The 18,513-nt window shown below is 45.6% G+C and overlaps 1 protein-coding gene across 2 annotated transcripts in view; it reads left to right on the forward strand.

Moving 5' to 3' along the window:
* Positions 3,140 to 18,513, forward strand: part of MSANTD3 (Myb/SANT DNA binding domain containing 3) — a 29,118-nt gene continuing 13,744 nt past the window's right edge. Inside the window, exon 1 of one of the 2 annotated variants that reach the window (XM_018052532.1) lies at positions 3,140 to 3,311. The gene's annotated coding sequence lies outside the window, so the exon portion shown is untranslated. Of the gene's footprint in view, positions 3,312 to 3,343; positions 3,468 to 18,513 lie in introns of those variants that run through there. The other variant, XM_018052533.1, reaches the window with a different exon arrangement.

The following is an 18,513-nucleotide window of genomic DNA, read 5'->3' on the forward strand; positions in this document are numbered from 1 at the left end:
CACACAGTCGAAAGCTTTCCTGTAGTCAGTGAAGCAGAAGTAGATTTTTTTCTGGAATTCTCTACCTTTTTCTGTGATCCAACTAATGTTGGATCTCTAGTTCCTCTGCCTTTTCTAAATCCAGCTTGTACATCTGGAAGTTCTTGGTCTGAACATTCTTTAGCCTTGTCTTTCTTTGGGATTTGAATGAAAACTGATCTTTTCCAGTCCTGTGGCCACTGCTGAGTTTTCCAAATTTGTTGGCATATTGAGTGGAGCACTTTAACAGCATCATCTTTTAGGATTTGAAATAGTTCAGCTGGAATTCCATCACCTGCACTAGTTTTGTTTGTAGTAATACTTCTTAAGGCCCACTTGACTTCACATTCCAGGGTGGCTGGCTCTACTTGAGTGACCACACCATCGTGGTTAATCCAGGTTATTAAGACCTTTTTTGGTCTAGTTCTGTGTATCCTTGCCACCTCTTCTTAATTTATTCTGCTGCAGAGTACATCATGTGAAATACCTGGCTGGATGAATCACAAGCTGAAATCCAGATTGCTGGGAGAAATATCAACAGTCTCAGATGCGCAGATGATACCACTTTGATGGCAGAAAGCGAAGAGGAACTAAAGAGCCTCTTGATGAAGGTGAAAGAGGAGAGTGGCTTAAAACTCAACATCAAAAAAACAAAGATCATGGCATCTAGTCCCGTCACTTCATAGCCAATAGATGGGGAAAAAGTGGAAACAGTGGCAGACTTTATTTTCTTGGGCTCCAAAATCACTGCAGATGATGACTGCAGCCATGAAATTAACAGATGCTTGCTGCTTGGAAGAAAAGCTATGACAAACCTAGACAACGTATTAGAAAACCAGAGACATCACTTGACCGGCAAAGGTCCATTTAGTCAAAGCTATGGTTTTTCCTGGAGTCATGTACAGATGTGAGAATTGGACCATAAAGAAGGCTGAGCACTGAAGAATTAATGCTTTCAAATTGTGGTACTGGAGAAGACTCTTGAGAGTCCCTTGGACAACAAGGAGATAGAAACAGTCAATCCTAAAGGAAATCAACCCAGAATATTGATTGGAAGGACTGATGCTGAAGCTGAAGCTCCCATACTTTGGCCACCTGATGCAAAGAGCCAACTCATTGGAAAAGACCCTGTTGCTGGGAAAGATTGAGGGTATGTAGAGAAGAGACAACAGAGGATGAGATGGTTGGATGGCATCACTGATTCGATAGACGTGAGTTTGAGCAAACTGTGGGAGATGGTGAGGGACAGGGAAGCCTATCCATGGGTGCTGCAACCCATGGAATCTGAAAGAATCGGACATGACTTAGTGACTCAACAATGACAAACTTTTCCAGGGAAGTCTCAATTTAAAAAATCTTGGTACATTATTGTCATTAGCTATCAACATACTTCAGAAGTTCTGAGATTTCAGTATCTGAACTATACTCTACTGCCTTGAGTTCCAGTGAGGCAGATGTCACACAGTTTGTTTCCAGATAGCATCTCCCTAGGGGTGGTGTTAGTTTCTAAGTTCTCTGGACAATTTCAGATCTACTTGGACACCTGACAGATTATTGTTAAAATAATGAACAGGGAGTATACCTCTACAGTATAGAAAGGGTCTTTATTTTTATTAGTGCTTCTGACCCCTAGAAGTGTTTGGGTATTTCTTTGCAGTCAAAAGACCTGGCTCAGCCTCTCACTTTCTAAGCAGGGTGACTCTGTGGGTCATGGGAACTAGGGGGATGGGGATAGCCTCACATACATCCAAGGAATTAAAAAAAAAAAAGCAAGTGTTGGTGAGGTAATGGTGAATTTGGAACCCTCATACATTGCATATATTGCTGGTGGGAAGGTAAAATCATTCATTTAGCCACTATGGGAAATTTTTTTGGCAGTTCCTCATAGAGTTAAACAGAATTACCATATGACCTAGCAATCCTACTTCAAAGAACTGAAAACATAGACAAATACATTTATATAGGCACATTCAGAGCAGCAGTATTCACAGAGGGTGGAAATAACACAAACATCCCTCAACAGATACACATATAAACACATTGCGGTATACATACAATGGAATATTATTTAGCCGTAAAAAGAAATGAAGTAGGACATACGCTACAAGGAGGGTGAACCTTGAAATCATCGTGCAGAGTGAAAGAAGCCAGGCACAGAAGACTACCTGTTATATGATTCCATTGATACGGAATGTCCAGAATAGCCAAATTCAGAGAGAAAAAATAAATTAGTGGTTACTCCGAGTTGAGGATACCAAGGGATAGGGAGTGACTGCTTAATGTGTGGGGAGGGGGTTCCCTTTTGGGGCGATGAATCTGTTTCAGAACTAGATAGAGATGGTGTGGTTGCTTTACACTGCATTGTCATAAATGCCACCGGATTGTTGCCTTTAAAGTTATTTTTATGTGTATTTCACTCTAATAAGAACAACAAGAGAAAGTTCAATCCTCTCCACCCTTCCGAGCTTGGAATTTTCCCAGCGGATACAAAGCAAAAGAAACAGCTAGCCCCCATCCTTGCGGGGGCAGGATAAAAGGTGCCTTGTCCTACAGTTGCATTTCTTCGAGCAAAATTTCCCACTTACTCAGCACACAGCGTCTGAACCAGGTTTGGGCTGCAGAGGGAACCATCTCTGCCCCGGGAGCGCACAGCCTAGGGGGAGACACATCCCGCAAATTAAAAAATAAAGCAAAACTCCGTGATGAACCCGGTAAAGGAGGGTTGGCTACTTAAGTAGCACGGTGTTCCGAAAGAAAAGGGGGTCTTTGTCAGACAGGGGTCATGGACTGAGCCGACTCCTGTCCATGGCCGCCAAGTCCCTGGCGACAAATGCATTCTTTTGTTGTTCCTGGAAATGAAACAGTTTTTGAGGCCCTTCAGGAGCTCGTCCCCCAAGGTGGGAAGACGGAACTCAAATCAGCACAAGGATGTCGGGCAGGAGGGAGAGGGGTGGATAGGCGGGAGACCCCCTGCGCCCCGCCCCAAACCTCGGGGGAGGTCGGCGACCGCGTCTCGGGGAGGTGGGGACTGCGCGGGGCCGCGCTCCCGCCCTCCTCGGCGCCTGCGGACCCGCAGGCGGCGGGCGGCCCGCGAGGGGGCGGCGGCTCCCGGGCTTTGTGGCCGCTGCGCGCGCGGCGGGGCCTGGCCGGCCGGGGGCGCGCCGCCGCCGCCCGGCGCTCCGGAGCCCGCGGCCCTCCCGGCCGCCCAGCCTGCGAGAGGAGTCGAGGCCGCCCGCGCTCGCATCTCGCCGGCCCCTCCCCCGATCGCCGCGGCCGCTGCGCCGCCGCTGCAGGTAGGAGGCTCCCCGGGCGGGCGGGTCGCAGCGGGGCGGGGGCGCGGGCCAGGCGTGCGGGGGCTGCGGGGCCGGTAGGGCGCGCTTCCGGCCCAGGCGCCACGACCCCTGCCCCGCAGGCCCGACGGCCACCTCCGCGCGCTGCGATGGGACTCGGTGAGTGGGGCCGGCCTGCGGCGTACAAAGCCCCAGGGCGCGGACCTCGGCGAGATTCAGCGACGTACCCGGGGTCTGGGGACTCTGGACTCCGAGGGCAGAGGAGCGGCTTGCGGGGGTGGGGGAGAAACCTGATGACCCTCAGTGCCGGCGTCTCCCCATCTCAGTGTCCTCACAGTATGCCAGGCACTGTGCTCGCGCTTTTGCATACTTGTCTTCTTTAAGACCCCTTGTGTCCCTTACAGAGGTGTGAGGGGACGGGGTCCCTCATTCTGGGGCCGAGCGCGGAGCATCACAGCGGTGCCCGCCTGACCTTGGGAAAGCGCCTTTACTCCGAGCCCTGGCTGCAGCTCCTGTAAATGAGAGTGGGTGGGGGAGAGGGATGGTGGCTGAGAGTGCGTGGTGTAATGCCTACCCGCAGGTGCTATTGTGAGAGATGAGGTACGCAAATGATCATACATATTGAGCACTTTCTACATACCAGGCCTGGGTACCAAACAGTTGGCATGAGTTATCTAATTAAATCATCATGCTGGCGCTGTGATGTAGCTACTGTAAATGGCACTAGTAATCTTTATTTAGGAGTAGGAAATAGAAAAGAATTTAGCCTCCCTATTCTGATTAAGGAAATTGGGTGTTTCTTAGGCATGGTCACATTTAAGGTTACAGATGTCCCTGCAATGTCAAGGAGAGCAGTTGTGGGATATATTTATTACACATTTAAAACGGGGAGGTAGGATAATATCAGGGCCAGGGGTGTGCATTTCAGCATCATATAAGTCAGTTGTGTTACCAAGGAAATTGTCAAGTATTAATTCAAAAACATAGTTCCAGAGTTAGGACTGAGGACTGCTCTGGGAGTTTGGGACCAGAGAGACAAGGGGTGGACTAGGAGGAAATGGAGGATTCTGAAGCCCTGAGTGGAGAGAGGGACCTGTGACCACAACCTGAGCAGTTTTCTGGACCAAGATTTCATCCTGCCCTTAGAGACCAGGCATCCTATCTGGAAGGAGGGAAGGGGGACGGGTGGGGGAAGGATCCAGGGGGCAAGATCAATGGATTGTCTCTTCTTACTCCTAGGCCACCCCAGAAGTATTCAGCTGGGTTGAGAGCTGGATGACAGGGCCTCCTAAAGCACCATGGTCCCTTCTCATGATTCTTTACATTCTTTTAATATGTTTGAGGAGATTGTGATGCTCACCAACCCTAAAGATTGGTAAGATGCTTAAAATACAAAGACCTAATTGATGTAATGAAGGAGTGTGTTTGAATACAGCTCCCTTGGTTGGATAAGCAGTGGGCCTGAGGATATTATTTGGGGGTTCAGTTTGGAATGAGGAGAACTGGAAAGATTCCGGACCCTGAAGAAAAAAGAGAAAGGCAGGAAGGCCCAGGCACTGTACCATGGGGTAGGGGGTAGAAGGAGCACTGAGGCCCCCAGAACACCATGTGCAGGATACCTACCCAGCCCCCTAGTGCTCAAGTACCCAGAAGGTTCCCCTCTTCTCCCAGCTTGTGACTGCATCTTCCTTGAGTGTTGTGGAAGGTCGGGGCTCGACTCAGGCTGACTTTTCTCCTGAGTGAGCAGGAAAAGCTTCTTGGAGAAGGGTTGTTTGAAAAGCAGTCTTGAAGGACAGGGTGTTTGGACACATAGTGATGGTGAAAGTAGGAGTCCTGTGCCAAGTAAAAAGAGCAGGTGCTTTGGAGAGACAGATAGTGGGAGGTTTGAGTTCCAGGTCTGCCATTTCTCAGCCATGTAATTTTTTGCAAGGATTAAATAATGGTTTTTCAAGTGCCAGATAGGGAGCTCAACAAGCACTAGGACCTTTTCCCCTGTCCACGGTGACATTTGTTTAACTCTTGTCTCTGGAGCACCAGTCTTATGCTGAGTCATGTGCTTCATGCTGGGGACCCAGAGATGAGTCAGAAATTATGTATTTCCCTTAGGAATTTCCCAGCCTAGTGAAGGAGATGGACACAATGAGCAAATTAAAGAAAATAAGGGAAGTGTAATTATCTACAGCTGGCAATGAGCTCACAGGAGAGTAACTCATTCATTCTGGATAGAAGACTCAGGGCTAACTACCTCTTTAACAAGATTTAACAAGATGAGGTGTTATCATAGAAGTTTTGAATGCAACACCAACTCTTAATTTCTTTTTTTTACCTATGTCTTGTCTTTGCCCTGATATTCTCTCTCTCTTTTTTATTATTATTATTATTATTCTCTCTCTTAAAAAAGAAACACAACCTAGTTGCAGAGTGTACATAGTTGTTAAGCGGTCTCAAACTCATTTTAGGAGGAAGCTATTATAAATAAAATCAACATAATAGCCTGGGTGTTAGTTAAGGAAGCCTTCACAAAAATTTCATGAGAGTTGGACATTGAGGGGTGAAGATAAGCCCTTGGTGGACTTTGGGGTAAAGGATTCCAGCCAGAGGAAGCCCCATGTCCAGAGGCGTGAGAACACAAAAAGTTCAAAGGCATGAAGGTGAGTTTGGCCTGGCTGGGTTGAAACATACAGGGAAAGGGTGTTGTGGGATGTGGTATGCGGGGTGGGGGGCACTGTAATCGGGGCCAAATCTGGAAAAGCCTTGGATGCCTTGTGAGCAGTTTGGGCTTTATCACCAGAGGTCTACATGCTGGACTGTGGCATCATCACTGTGTTTTAGGAAGATTCCTTGAGGGGCCAGAAGTTTGGGAGGTCATTTTGGGAGACTAGAGCTCACTGTGGACACAGGCAATGAGGATGGGAGCGCAGAGAAGAGATACAGAGGTAAAATGTGAAGTAGGTCTTGATGAGTGGTTCCATGGGATTGAAGCGCACACTGAGGTTTCTGCTTTCAGCCGAGTTAATGTGGCTGAAATCATCAGAAATTGGAGGTTTGGGAATGAATAATTCATTTGCTTTGGGAGACTGCTGAGGTACCCATAATAAACAGCTAGATGGAGGTGGCCAGGAGACAACTGGAAATGTATGCGGTGTTGAGGGGAGAGGATGGGGCTGGAGAGAGGTTCTTCCTGACATCCCTACTTTCTTGCAATCAAATGCCAAGAATCAGCTATGTGCTCAAGATACAAATAAAATATAGTTGCAAGCCACAGGAGCTCATACTTGGATAGGGGACCCCCTGAGGCTATGGATAGACTGGTACAGAGTAATTCTGAGGCTGAACCAAAAGGTAAATACATGGGACCCTGGGCCCTGCGACTTGAAAGCTGTTGTTGCTAAAGAGGTGAGTGTTGCTGAAGAGGAGATTGTCCTCAGATGAGAAGCAGGCCGGAGCGGGAACACCTAAGTAAGGGGACTTTCATTTTGTAAAAGCACTTTCTGTGGAGGGTACTTGAATAATGATCCCAAGGGAATTTCAGGGAGACTGAGATAGTGTGGGAAGATGGTTTGGGATGGAGCTGTGGGGGAGGGGAGCAGAGGGGTCAGGACCTTTAAGGACCTTCCCCTGGTTGGCAGAGGGAACCATGAGGGGCGTGGGGGACAGGAGGTGGGAGCCCCTTGCCTTAAACACAGGGCTGGTTCTGCTCACAGTCACACTTAGACACAGATGGTAAAAATAAACACTTCCCGGTTACTTGGCCACCTGGAGTGGGTGGTGAAGGAGAAGAGGAGGGAGAGCACCAGAGGAAGCAAGTTTAGTGCTGGGTATAGACTGGAAAACCTTCTAAAGGAAAGAAAGAAGGCGGAGAGGGCACAGGTGAGTGGCCATCCTGAGTAGAGAGGTCTGAACACGTGAGAGCAGGCACATGGCAAGGTGTGCACGGCAACAGGAATGTCTGATTATTCTTAACCTCTGTGACAGATGGAGGAGGAAATGGCAACCCACTCCAGTATTCTTGACTAGGAAATCCCATGGGCAGAGGAGTCTGGCAGTTTGGAGTCCACGGGGTTGCAGAGAGTCAGACATGACTGAGTGACTGAGCATGCACCGTGTCAGATGAAATCAGGAAGGCATCGTAGTTCTAGCTAGGCCCTTAAAACTGACATACAGGGACTTCCCTGGTGGTACAGTGGATAGGAACCCACCTGCCAATGCAGGGGCCACAGGTTCGATCCCTGGTCCAGGAAGATCCCATATGCTGCGGGCAACTAAAGCCTGTGTCCCACAACTACCGAGTCTGTGCTCTAGAGCCCGTGAGCTGCAACTAACGAGCCATAACTACGGAACCTAGCGTGCTCTAGGGCCTGAGAGCCACGACTAATGAGACCCTGTGCTGCAACTACCGAAGCCCATGAGCCTGCAACAAGAGAAGCCACTGCAATGAGAAGCGTACAGACCGCAACCTGCTCACTCCAGCTAGAGAAAGCCTTCACGCAGCAACAAAGACCCCGTGCAACCAAAAATAAATACATACATTTAAAAAGTTTGGCGTACAGTACAGCAGTGTTTATAAGATGAAGCCATGAAATGATTTTTGTTAGGATAAATCGTTGATCAAAGGAGAAATTTAAGATAGTGGAACATCTAGATATAATTAGTTAAAGAAAGTGCAAATGGCGAGCAGGTTAGTTTCAACATATATTTCCCCTGTATTTATTTCCCTGCTGTATTCCAGGTGCTCTTCAAGGAGCTTGGGCTACAGTAGTGAGGGAGGGGTCCATCACTTGCTTTAGACATTTCACTTAGAAATAACCTACAGAGTTAAACCTGGGCTAACCTCCCCTAAACTGCTGAGTTCGCTCTATTCTGTTGCAGTGCTCTCTTTCTTTGGCTAGTAGCCCCACTAGCCTCATAAATAATCAGAAAATGCCATCTATGTGTCTTTGGCAAAGGACCATGGAAATTAGGTTGCAGAAAAACCGTTGTAACAGCGTTCTTAGTGTGGGCTACAGCACTGGATGGGGCTTTAGGGAACATGCATGGTAGTTTTATAATTTAGAGATGAGGAATCAACAGGAGGAAAGGGGACTTGCCTAATGGCACAGAGTGAGTGTCAGAGTTGAGGGCAGTGGCCTCAAGCTTTCAGTAGGGGTAATGGGGAAGGCTTGAGGGTACCTAGCCAAAGGGCATCTTGGTGGTGAGAGGGTTCCAGAGAAGAGATATAGCGGGAGGGGTTGAAAACAAATAATGAAGCTTCACTTTTAGCCCCTCCCCTGTCTCTAGGAACCCCTGTAGCTTGCTCTGAGACTCAGTTTCCTCATCTGTAAGGTGAGAAGATTGGATTGAAGTCCCTTGTGAGTTTAACGTGTTAGTATCAATGTTGTTCCCTAAAAAAGGTAGTTTGGGGGGATGCTGAGAGAGGAGACAGTCAATAGACCAGGATAGGAAATAGCCTTTCTATGCTTTAGAACAAACTGATCACCCATAACCTGTGGCCAGGACCCCCTTCAGGGAATTGGCTGCCACATTTTCTGCAGCTCACTCGCCAGTTCTGTATACTCTCCTTCTTTGTTCTAATGGCAGTTCTGATTCCAGTCTGTGCTGATGGGAGTTAAGGTCCTTATTCTAGGTCCTCCCCAATCTTGGACTCACACCCCTGGGCCCATTTCTTTCTCTGTGCTTATCACACTGTCTTGTCACCGGTCCATCCACAGTACACTGTGTTGCATTGTGTCTTCACTGGACCGTGATCTCCTGAATTTGTTTTGTTTTGTTTTCTCCTGAATCTTAAGACATACCCCTCCCCCATCCAAGGCCTGCACACGCAGGTGCTTCTTTAATCCTCGTGCATTCTCTTTGCCTCTGCTTTCTCTTGATCCCCCACCATAGTGTACACACCCACGCATCCTGGCCATTTCTCACTTTGAAACAGCCCCTGGCACGCACTGCCTCCTCTCCATTAACTCGCCGCCACTCAAAATCCAGGCCCTTCCTTATCAATTATTTATCTGCATGATCTCCTTCAGCGCGCTCTGTTCATATCCTATACATTCTTAAAAGATCTAGCTCAGATGTCCTCTCTTGTTCATGAAGAGTGCAAATTAACCTCCTCCCCGTTCTGAATGCGCAGGGTGCTTTGTCCTGTGTTATGGTCTCAGTGTGCCTGTCCTTCCGCTTGTCAGTTTCTGCGTGCCAGTGCTCTTTCCAGGCTCTGTGGTTCAGACTGTCTTTGTATCTGCCCCATATTCTAGGACAGTTCTGAGCCTTTGGCAGGAATTCATTACATATCTGTTGACGGGGGTTTTTTTTTTGCCAGTGAATAGAAGAACCAATAAGTATTTGAGTGTATGTTGTATTTAGACCACTGTTTGACTTTTGGAAGCAGTTCAGTATGGTTGAGAGGGGTGGAAAGAACTAAAATTTATTGAAGATCTAGTCTGTGCTTCTTGACGCCCATTGCAGGACAGTCATATAGAGGGACTAAGGCAGAGTAGGGGGTATTACTTCATCTTACTACAGATGAAGCATGAGGTTAATTGACGTGCCCAGAGTCACACTGCTAAGTGAGTGCTAAAGTTAAGATTTGAGCCCAGGTTTTCTGCATCCCGTGTCTTCACTTTAAGAGCAGTAGTTCATATCCTAACAGCTGTCTGAAGTCCCAGTGTCACGATTTTTGGTCATGGTTCCTACAAAGGGCAGTAGAGATCAAATCTGGCCAACTTTCTCTACTCTTTGCCCAAATTTTAGGACTTCGTTTCATCCTTAGTGGACTTAGAATATTATCGCATGGTGTATTAGTCACCTTGGCCTGCCATAATAAAATACCACAGACTGGTTGGGGGCGGGGGGGAGGCTTAAACAACAAAAGTTTATTTCTTTCAGTTCTGGAAGCTTAGGAAGTCCAAGATCAAGGTGCCAGTAAAGTAGGTTTCATTCTGAGGCCTCTTCTCTTGGCTTGTAGGTGGCTGCCATCTCTGTGTGCTCACATGACCTCTTTGTAACCAGCGGTTGGTGGTGGTTGGGGAGGCAGGGAACAAGAGCTCTCTTGTCTTTTCTTATTAGGTCACTAATCTTCTTGAGCCAGGACTCCACCCTTATGACCTCATTCCATCTTGTTGTTGTTATTCAGTCATTCAGTCCAACTCTTTGTGACCCCATGGACTACAGCATGCCAGGCTTCCCTGTCCTTCACCATCTCCTGGAGCTTGCTAAAACTCATGTCCATTGCGTCAGTGAGGCCATCCAGTCATCTCGTCCTCTGTCTTCCCCTTTTCCTCCTGCCTTTTATCTTTCCCACCATCAAGGTCTTTTCTAATGAGTCTATTCTTCCATCAGGTGGCCAACACATTGGAACTTCAGCTTCAGCATCAGTCCTTCCAATGAATATTCAGGACTTTTTTCTTTAGGATTGAGTGGCTTGATCTCCTGCAGTCAGGGACTCTCAAGAGTCTTCCCCAACACCACAGTTCAAAAGCATCAATTCTTCAGCACTCAGCCTTCTTTATGGTCTAGCTCTCACATGCATACATGACTACTGGAAAAACCATAGCTTTGACTAGATGGACCTTTGTTGGCAAAGTAGTGTCTCTGCTTTTTAACACACTGTTTAGGTTTATCATAGCTTTTCTTTCAAGGAGCAAGCATCTTTTAATTTCATGGCTGCAGTCACCATCTGCAGTGATTTGGGGGCCCCCCAAAATAAAGTCTGCCACTGTTTCCATTGTTTCTCCATCTGTATGCCGTGAAGTGATAGACTGGATGCCATGATCTTCATTTTTTGAATGTTGAGTTTTAAGTCAGCTTTTTCACTTTCCTCCTTCACCTTCATAAGAGGCTCTTTAGTTCCTCTTTCATTTCTGCCATAAAGGTGGAACCATCTGCGTATCTGAGGTTATTGATATTTCTCCTGGCAATGTTGATTCCAGCTTGTGGTTCTTCATCCAGCCCAGCATTTCTCATGATGTACTCTGCATATAAATTAAATAAACAGGGTGACAATATACAGCCTTGATGCACTCCTTTCTCAATTTTGAACCAGTCCATTTGTCGTTCCATGCTCAGTGCTAACTGTTGCTTCTCGGCCTGTTTTCTCATTCAATCTTAATTACTTCCTTAAAAGCTTATCTCCAAATACAGTTACTGTGAGGGTTAGGGTTGCAACAAATAAGTTTTTTTAGGGGGATGGGTTGAATACAAACATTTAGTCCCCTAACAGATGGATTTTTAAGGTGGATATTAAATGTACTTATTACAGTCTTCCGGTGGTTTAGTCAGTGTTATTGTTTTGGGAATTGTGCTGATTATTTCCTCTTTGTTCTTTTCTAGTATTGAAATCCTGCTATTTTATTTAGTTCTGTCTATGGGTCTTTGCTTAGCCCAAGAGGAATTTCCATCGTATTTGGATTTTGCTATTTTATTTGACCATTTTTGCTTTCTTGCAGCTTGTGGTGTACTGATTATTTTATCACATATGATACTCTTCTGTGCATGTAGGCAGTTTTATGTCCACATCAAAAGACATGGATTCATTAAATTTTGCCGAGGGCCCACAAGGTGAGGGTCTCTGGTCTGCTTGTTGTCCTACAGCGATGCATCTGCACTCTGTCTAGCAGAACAACGGACGGAAAAGATGATCCATACTGAGTAGAGCTGGGGGCAGTTTTTAATAAAAGTTGATGCAGCAGAGGCTTGTCATGTTGTCATATATAACCAGTTATGGACATTCCTGAGCAGTTTGAAGCTGGAAGGTGCTTTCTAGTCTCGGCGTTTCTACTAATAAGCTGTGCCTGGACATCTCCTTCTCTGGGAAGTGTTCATTTACTTAGGACTGTCAGTCAGGTGCTCCAGCACAACGTCAGCGTCCAGTCTCCCTGAGGTGTGAAAGCTCCATATTATTGCTACAGTTACTTTTCAGACACACATTCTTAGCAGATCAACAGTGGACATTATTTCAGTGCCCTGGTTAGAGTGAGAGCAAGGCACCAGGGTGGGGGTGGGGGACTGGGGACCCTGGGTTTGAAGGAAAGGGGACGGGGGAGCCAACAAATGGAGAAGGGCAGAAGCAGGCATAGCTCCTAGGCTGCTCTGCCCTAGGACCTTTCCCTGCTGACAGTTAGATTGCTGATTGACAAGTAATTTGAGCAGGGGCACTAGAGGCTGTTGCTAGGTCTGAAAGAAGTGGGCTAAGTAGAGCAGAGAGCAGCCTGGGCATGGAGTCAGACCTGGGTTTAAATCCTGGTTCTGCTACTTACTATTTGTGTGACCACAGGCAAGTTACTGAGCCTCATTTTTCTGATATGGGAAACACGAATAATAATTGGTTAGTGGAGATGTATAGCCCACTTCAGAAGACTGTTGGGGAATCCATAGGGGACCTTTGGGGTAGCTGTCTCATACCAAAATCCTTTTATAGCCCGTCAAGATGCAACCACATGGCCAAGGGAGGCCTGCTGTTCTGCAAAATTAGGCAAAGTAAACTGGTAACTTTCGATTTACTTAGCTAGTGATTAAATAACAGTTTAGTTAATAGGCTATTAATGGTCCCCAGGTGTTGGTAATTCTGAATATCTGCTTTTGAGAGAGTTGTATAATTTCTTCTGGTACTTTCCTAGTTTTTTTGTTTCAGCAGTGTAACAAATGATGCTCTCAGGGGCTATTTTGGGGAGGATTAAGTGATATAGTGCATATTAAGCGGTTAGTATAGTGTCATGCCTACAGTATAGCCTCAATAATGGTTATCTGCTATTGTTATTACTGCTCTTATTAGAGACCGAACTGGCCGCAGTTAGGTTGAGATCCGTGATGAATTTAGATCCCCGCCAGCCCACCACCACCTGGTGGCAGTTAGTGGTACTGCACACCTTTTGAGGAGGAATTATTAAAGCGCTTGGAACTAATTCCCTGTAGTTTCAATTCCACTAAGTATCACAGGGACTTTGTTAGGCAAGAGTGTGGCCTATTTGCTTGGGAGCTGCAATTCATATATCACTAAACAATGAAGGGACATATTTTTCACCTCCACTATTGGCACAGATTATTAAAAAATGTTAACAGCAGAAGTCAATCAAGTGGGAATATCAGTTGGTACACCATTTCTGAAGGACAGTGATGAAACAAGTCTTGAGCATTTTTTTAATCTTTTTTGGCAACTGTTCCTCTCCTGGGAATTTATCTTGAAGAAATAATCAAGGATAGGAGAAAGAGGTTTATTTAGAAAGAAAATGTACATTGTGTATAAGATATTATTACCTTTAATAGAACAAAATAGCAAACAATCCCTTTTTCATTTGGGAATCAGGTTCCCAATCCTCATAGCAGTGATTCTTAAAAAGAGTGGGGCATGGGAGAAGGTAGACATCGGGGGGGCAGAAGAGTTGGGGTGGGGTTCATATAGTGTAGTGTGTAGGTTAAGAACATTTGGTATACCTATTGATTTCATAATAAAAACTATAGAACATAAAACATAAACCATAGAACATAAAATTGAACATAGACATCTTGGTAGATAGAGATACTATAGGAAGAGATATATTGTAAGGGGCATGTGTTAATAAATTTCAGTTTGGGAACATTACTTTATAGGAAATAAGAGTATTGATGAAGGGGAAAATTAATTTTTGACCTCTGGGAGAGACGGGGTCTGAATTGGATGGATCATCATAGGAATATTAGAGCCACGTGGCTGAAGCGTAGGCCTGGTAATTTAGCGGTTCAGGACTTGTCTCCAAAGGTAAATTCTCCTGCCATGGACAGAGGAGCCTGGCAAGCTACAGTCCATGGGATTGCAAAGAGTCGGACACGACTTAGCACTAAACAACATTTCTCTTTGCCCAAGACCTGAGGCCAAACCACCTCTGGCTTGTCTAAAGCTCTAGATTTTTGATGTGGATGTGTTCATAATGAATGTGAGGGCAGGCACCTTGTATCTGGAGACATTGATCACACTGACCTTAACTTTTGGGAGGAAGTGGTACATGGTGGGAGACCAGACCAGGTTCTATTGCCCTCATGTTAAGTCCACATTTCCTTGGCTTCTATTTAAAGGTTCTCTGATCTGGCCAGGTCCCCTCCACACTCAGGTCTCCCAGATTTCAGTTATTTACAGCTGTAGTTGGGACTTCCTTGGGGGTCCAGTGTTAAGAAGCTGTCTTGGGATGCAGGGAATGCGGGTTCAATCCCTAGTCTGGGAACTAAGATCCCATGTGCCTCAGAGCAACTAAGCCCACATACCACAGCTAGAGAGTCTGCAATGAAAGATCCTGCGTGACGCAGTGGGGGTTCCCTGAACCGCAACTAAGACCGACACAGCCAAATAAACATTAAAAATAAAAAACTACAGTAACCCCTCCCCACACATAGTATGTGAAGAGCTGACTTGTATAATGGTGTGAATTTAAGTCAGTGTTTTAAAACTTAAAAGCCACAGTCTTTCTCCTCCACCCTAACTGTGCAACTTTTCAAATATGAAGATCAAGAGGATAATTTGATGGATCTTAGTGTACCTGTCACTCTTATTCAGATGTCCCGTTTTGTGGCCAGTGGGGCTCCTTTCAAGTTAGTTTCTATTTCTTTTCATAGCGGGCTGGTCAGTTTTAAATGGTCTGCATCGTCAGTGTCTTGATACTTGTCTGTTATTCTGAAAACTCAGAGGCTTAAAGAACATGAAGAGGACGGGGCGTATCAGCCCTTTCCACAAAGAGGGCAATGCAGCGCTTGCTTATTGCTGCATTCTCTGGTGCTTAGTGACATTCTTGCCACGATGAATCTGAGAGATTAATTCTGTAGGAAGTTTTCTGTGAGTAAAAGATGTGGGAGAGTATGTGGTCATAAAACACATAGGTTCAGTGGAATAAGACATTTATTAAGCATCTGTTGCGTGAAAGATGCTGGGTCAGCACTGGGGAGGATGGCAAGATGACCTAGGGAGTCATAGTTGAGTAAGAGATAATTGTGAAATGGTACTAAGAATACCAGGTGACTCGAACTCACAGAGGCAGAGAGTAGAACAGTGCATACCAAGGACTGGAGTTGGGAGTAGGGGAAATGGGGAGATGTTGGTTAAGGGGGTACAAGGTGCGGTTATGTGGGATGAGTCAATCTAGGGATCTAAGGTACAGGAATGAGACTACAGCTAATAATGCTGTATTGAATATTGGAAACATGATGAGAGACTAGATTTTAGGTGCTCTCATCACACATAGAAGGTAACTGTGTGAGGAGATATGTTATTTAGCTTGATTGTAGTAATCATTTCATGTGTATGTTACATATATACAATTTTTTAAAAAATATGAAAAGGTATAGCATATTTTTACATTTATTAAAAATATAAAAATCTACGCTTCAGTTCAGTCACTCAGTTGTGTCCGACTCTTCGTGACCCCATGAACCGCAGCACGCCAGGCCTCCCTGTCCACCACCAACTCCCGGAGTTCTCTCAAACTCACGTCCATCAAGTCAGTGATGCCATCAAGCCATCTCATCCTCTAACGTCCCCTTTTCCTCCTGCCCCCAGTCCCTCCCAGCATCAGGGTCTTCTCCAATGAGTCAGCTCTTCGCATGAGGTGGCCAAAGTACTGGAGTTTCAGCTTCAGCATCAGTCCTTCCAATGAACACCCAGGACTGATCTCCTTTAGGATGGACTGGTTGGATCTCCTTGCAGTCCCAAGGGACTCTCAAGAGTCTTCTCCAACATCACAGTTCAAAAGCATCAATTCTTTGGCACTCAGCTTTCTTTATAGTCCAACTCTCATATCCATACATGACCACTGGAAAAACCATAGCCTTGACTAGATGGACCTTTGTTGGCAAAGTAATGTCTCTGGTTTTTAATATGCTAATCTATGGTATATGGATTCTAATAGTGATAAGGGCATGTGTGCTAAGTTGAGTCCGACTCTTTGTGACCTGATGGACTTTAGCCTGCCAGGCTCCTCTGTCCGTGGGATTCTCCAGGCAAGACTATTGGAGTGGGTTGTCATGCCCTCCTCCAGAGGATCTTCCTAACCGAGGAACTGAACTTGCATCTCTACGTCTCCTGCATTGGCAGGTGGGTTCTTTACCACTAGCACCAATGTCATGCAGCATGGCCAAAAATAAATAAAATAAAAATTCATTAATTGGTAAAGGATATAGACTGTGCTATATCTATAAAATGGACTATCCTTTGGCAATAACAAAGAATGAAGTATCGATATGCACCACAATGTACACAGACCTTGAAAACATTATGCAAAGTGAAAGAAGCAAGTCACAGATTATTCCATTTGTATGAAATGTCCAGGGGAAAAAAAAAGAGGGGCATTGGACTCAATCTTTAAAGTGTTCAGGCCCTTACACCTCTGAAATTATATTAATTATTTACATGGAACTGTACACTTTTAAAAGTGGCCCTTATAGCTTAAGGATCACAGACTCCAAGTCCTCATTTTAAAGATAAAGAAACTGAGGTTCCTCTAAGAGCATGGACCTATCTGCAGCCACAAACATAGTGATGGAAATGTCAGATCTTCTGGGGTGATTTCGGATGATTCTAAAATCTTGGTAGTGTTTATATTATCTGTTACATTACGCCACTCAGTGCCTTCTCTTCTCTTCAGCTGTAACAAAACTTTGAGAGACCTGTGTAGTTCAAAAGGTGCCTAACATGAATTTGAGGAATTATCAGTTCCTTAATGTTTCAGTTCAGTTCAGTTAGTTGCTCAGTCGTGTCCGACTCTGCAACCCCATGAACTGCAGCACGCCAGGCCTCCCTGTCCATCACCAACTCCCGGAGTTCACTCAAACTCAAGTCCATCGAGTCAGTGATGCCATCCAGCCATCTCACCCTCTGACGTCCCCTTTCCCTCCTGCCCCCAATCCCTCCCAGCATCAGGGTCTTCTCCAATGAGTCAGCTCTTTGCATGAGGTGGCCAAAGTATTGGAGTTTCAGCTTCAGCAACAGTCCTTCCAATGAACACCCAGGACTGATCTCCTTTAGGATGGACTGGTTGGATCTTCTTGCAGTCCAAGGGACTCTCAAGAGTCTTCTCCAACACCACAGTTCAAAAGCATCAATTCTTCAGCACTCAGCTTTCTTCATAGTCCAACTCTCACATCCATACATGACCACTGGAAAAACCATAGCCTTGACTAGATGGACCTTTGCTGGCAAGTTAATGTCTCTGCTTTTGAATATGCTATCTAGTTGGTCATAACTTTCCTTCCAAGGAGTAAGCGTCTTTTAATTTCATGGCTGCAGTCACCATCTGCAGTGATTTTGGAGCCCCCCGAAATAAAGTCTGACACTGTTTCCACTGTTTCCCCATCTGTTTCCCATGAAGTGATGGGACCAGATGCCATGATCTTAGTTTTCTGAATGTTGAGCTTTAAGTGAACTTTTTCACTCTGCTCTTTCACTTTCATCAAGAGGCTTTTTAGTTCCTCTTCGCTTTCTGCCACAACGGTGGTGTCATCTGCATATCTGAGGTTATTGATACTTCTCCTGGCAATCTTGATTCCAGCTTGTGCTTCTTCCAGCCCAGCATTTCTCGTGATGTACTCTGCATAGAAGTTAAATAAGCAGGGTGACAATAGAAGCCTTGATGGACTCCTTTCCCTATTTGGAACCAGTCTGTTGTTCCATGTTTAGTTCTAACTGTTGCTTTCTGACCTGCATATAGGTTTCTCAAGAGGCAGGTCAGGTGGTCTGGTATTCCCATCTCTTTAATTTTCCACAGTTTATTGTGATCCACACAGTCGAAGGCTTTGGCATAGTCAATAATGCAGAAATAGATGTTTTCTAAAACTCTCTTGCTTTTTCGATGATCCAGAGGATGTTGGCAATTTGATCTCTGGTTCCTCTCCCTTTTCTAAAACCAGGTTGAACATCTAGAAGTTTGTGGTTCACGTATTGCTGAAGCCTGGCTTGGAGAATTTTGAGCATTACTTTACTAGTGTGTGAGATGAGTGCAGTTGTGCGGTAGTTTGAGCATTCTTTGGCATTGCCTTTCTTTGGGATTAGAATGAAAACTGAGCTTTTCCAGTCCTGTGGCCACTGCTAAGTTTTCCAAGTTTGCTGGCATATTGAGTGCAGTACTTTCACAGCATCATCTTTCAGGATTTGAAATAGCTCCACTGGAATGCCATCACCTCCACTAACTTTGTTCATAGTGATGCTTTCTAGGGCCCTCTCGATTTCACATTCCAGGATGTCTGGCTCTAGGTGAATGAG

This window comes from Capra hircus, chromosome 8, assembly GCF_001704415.2.
Source record: "Capra hircus breed San Clemente chromosome 8, ASM170441v1, whole genome shotgun sequence".
Classification (NCBI taxonomy): domain Eukaryota; kingdom Metazoa; phylum Chordata; class Mammalia; order Artiodactyla; family Bovidae; genus Capra; species Capra hircus.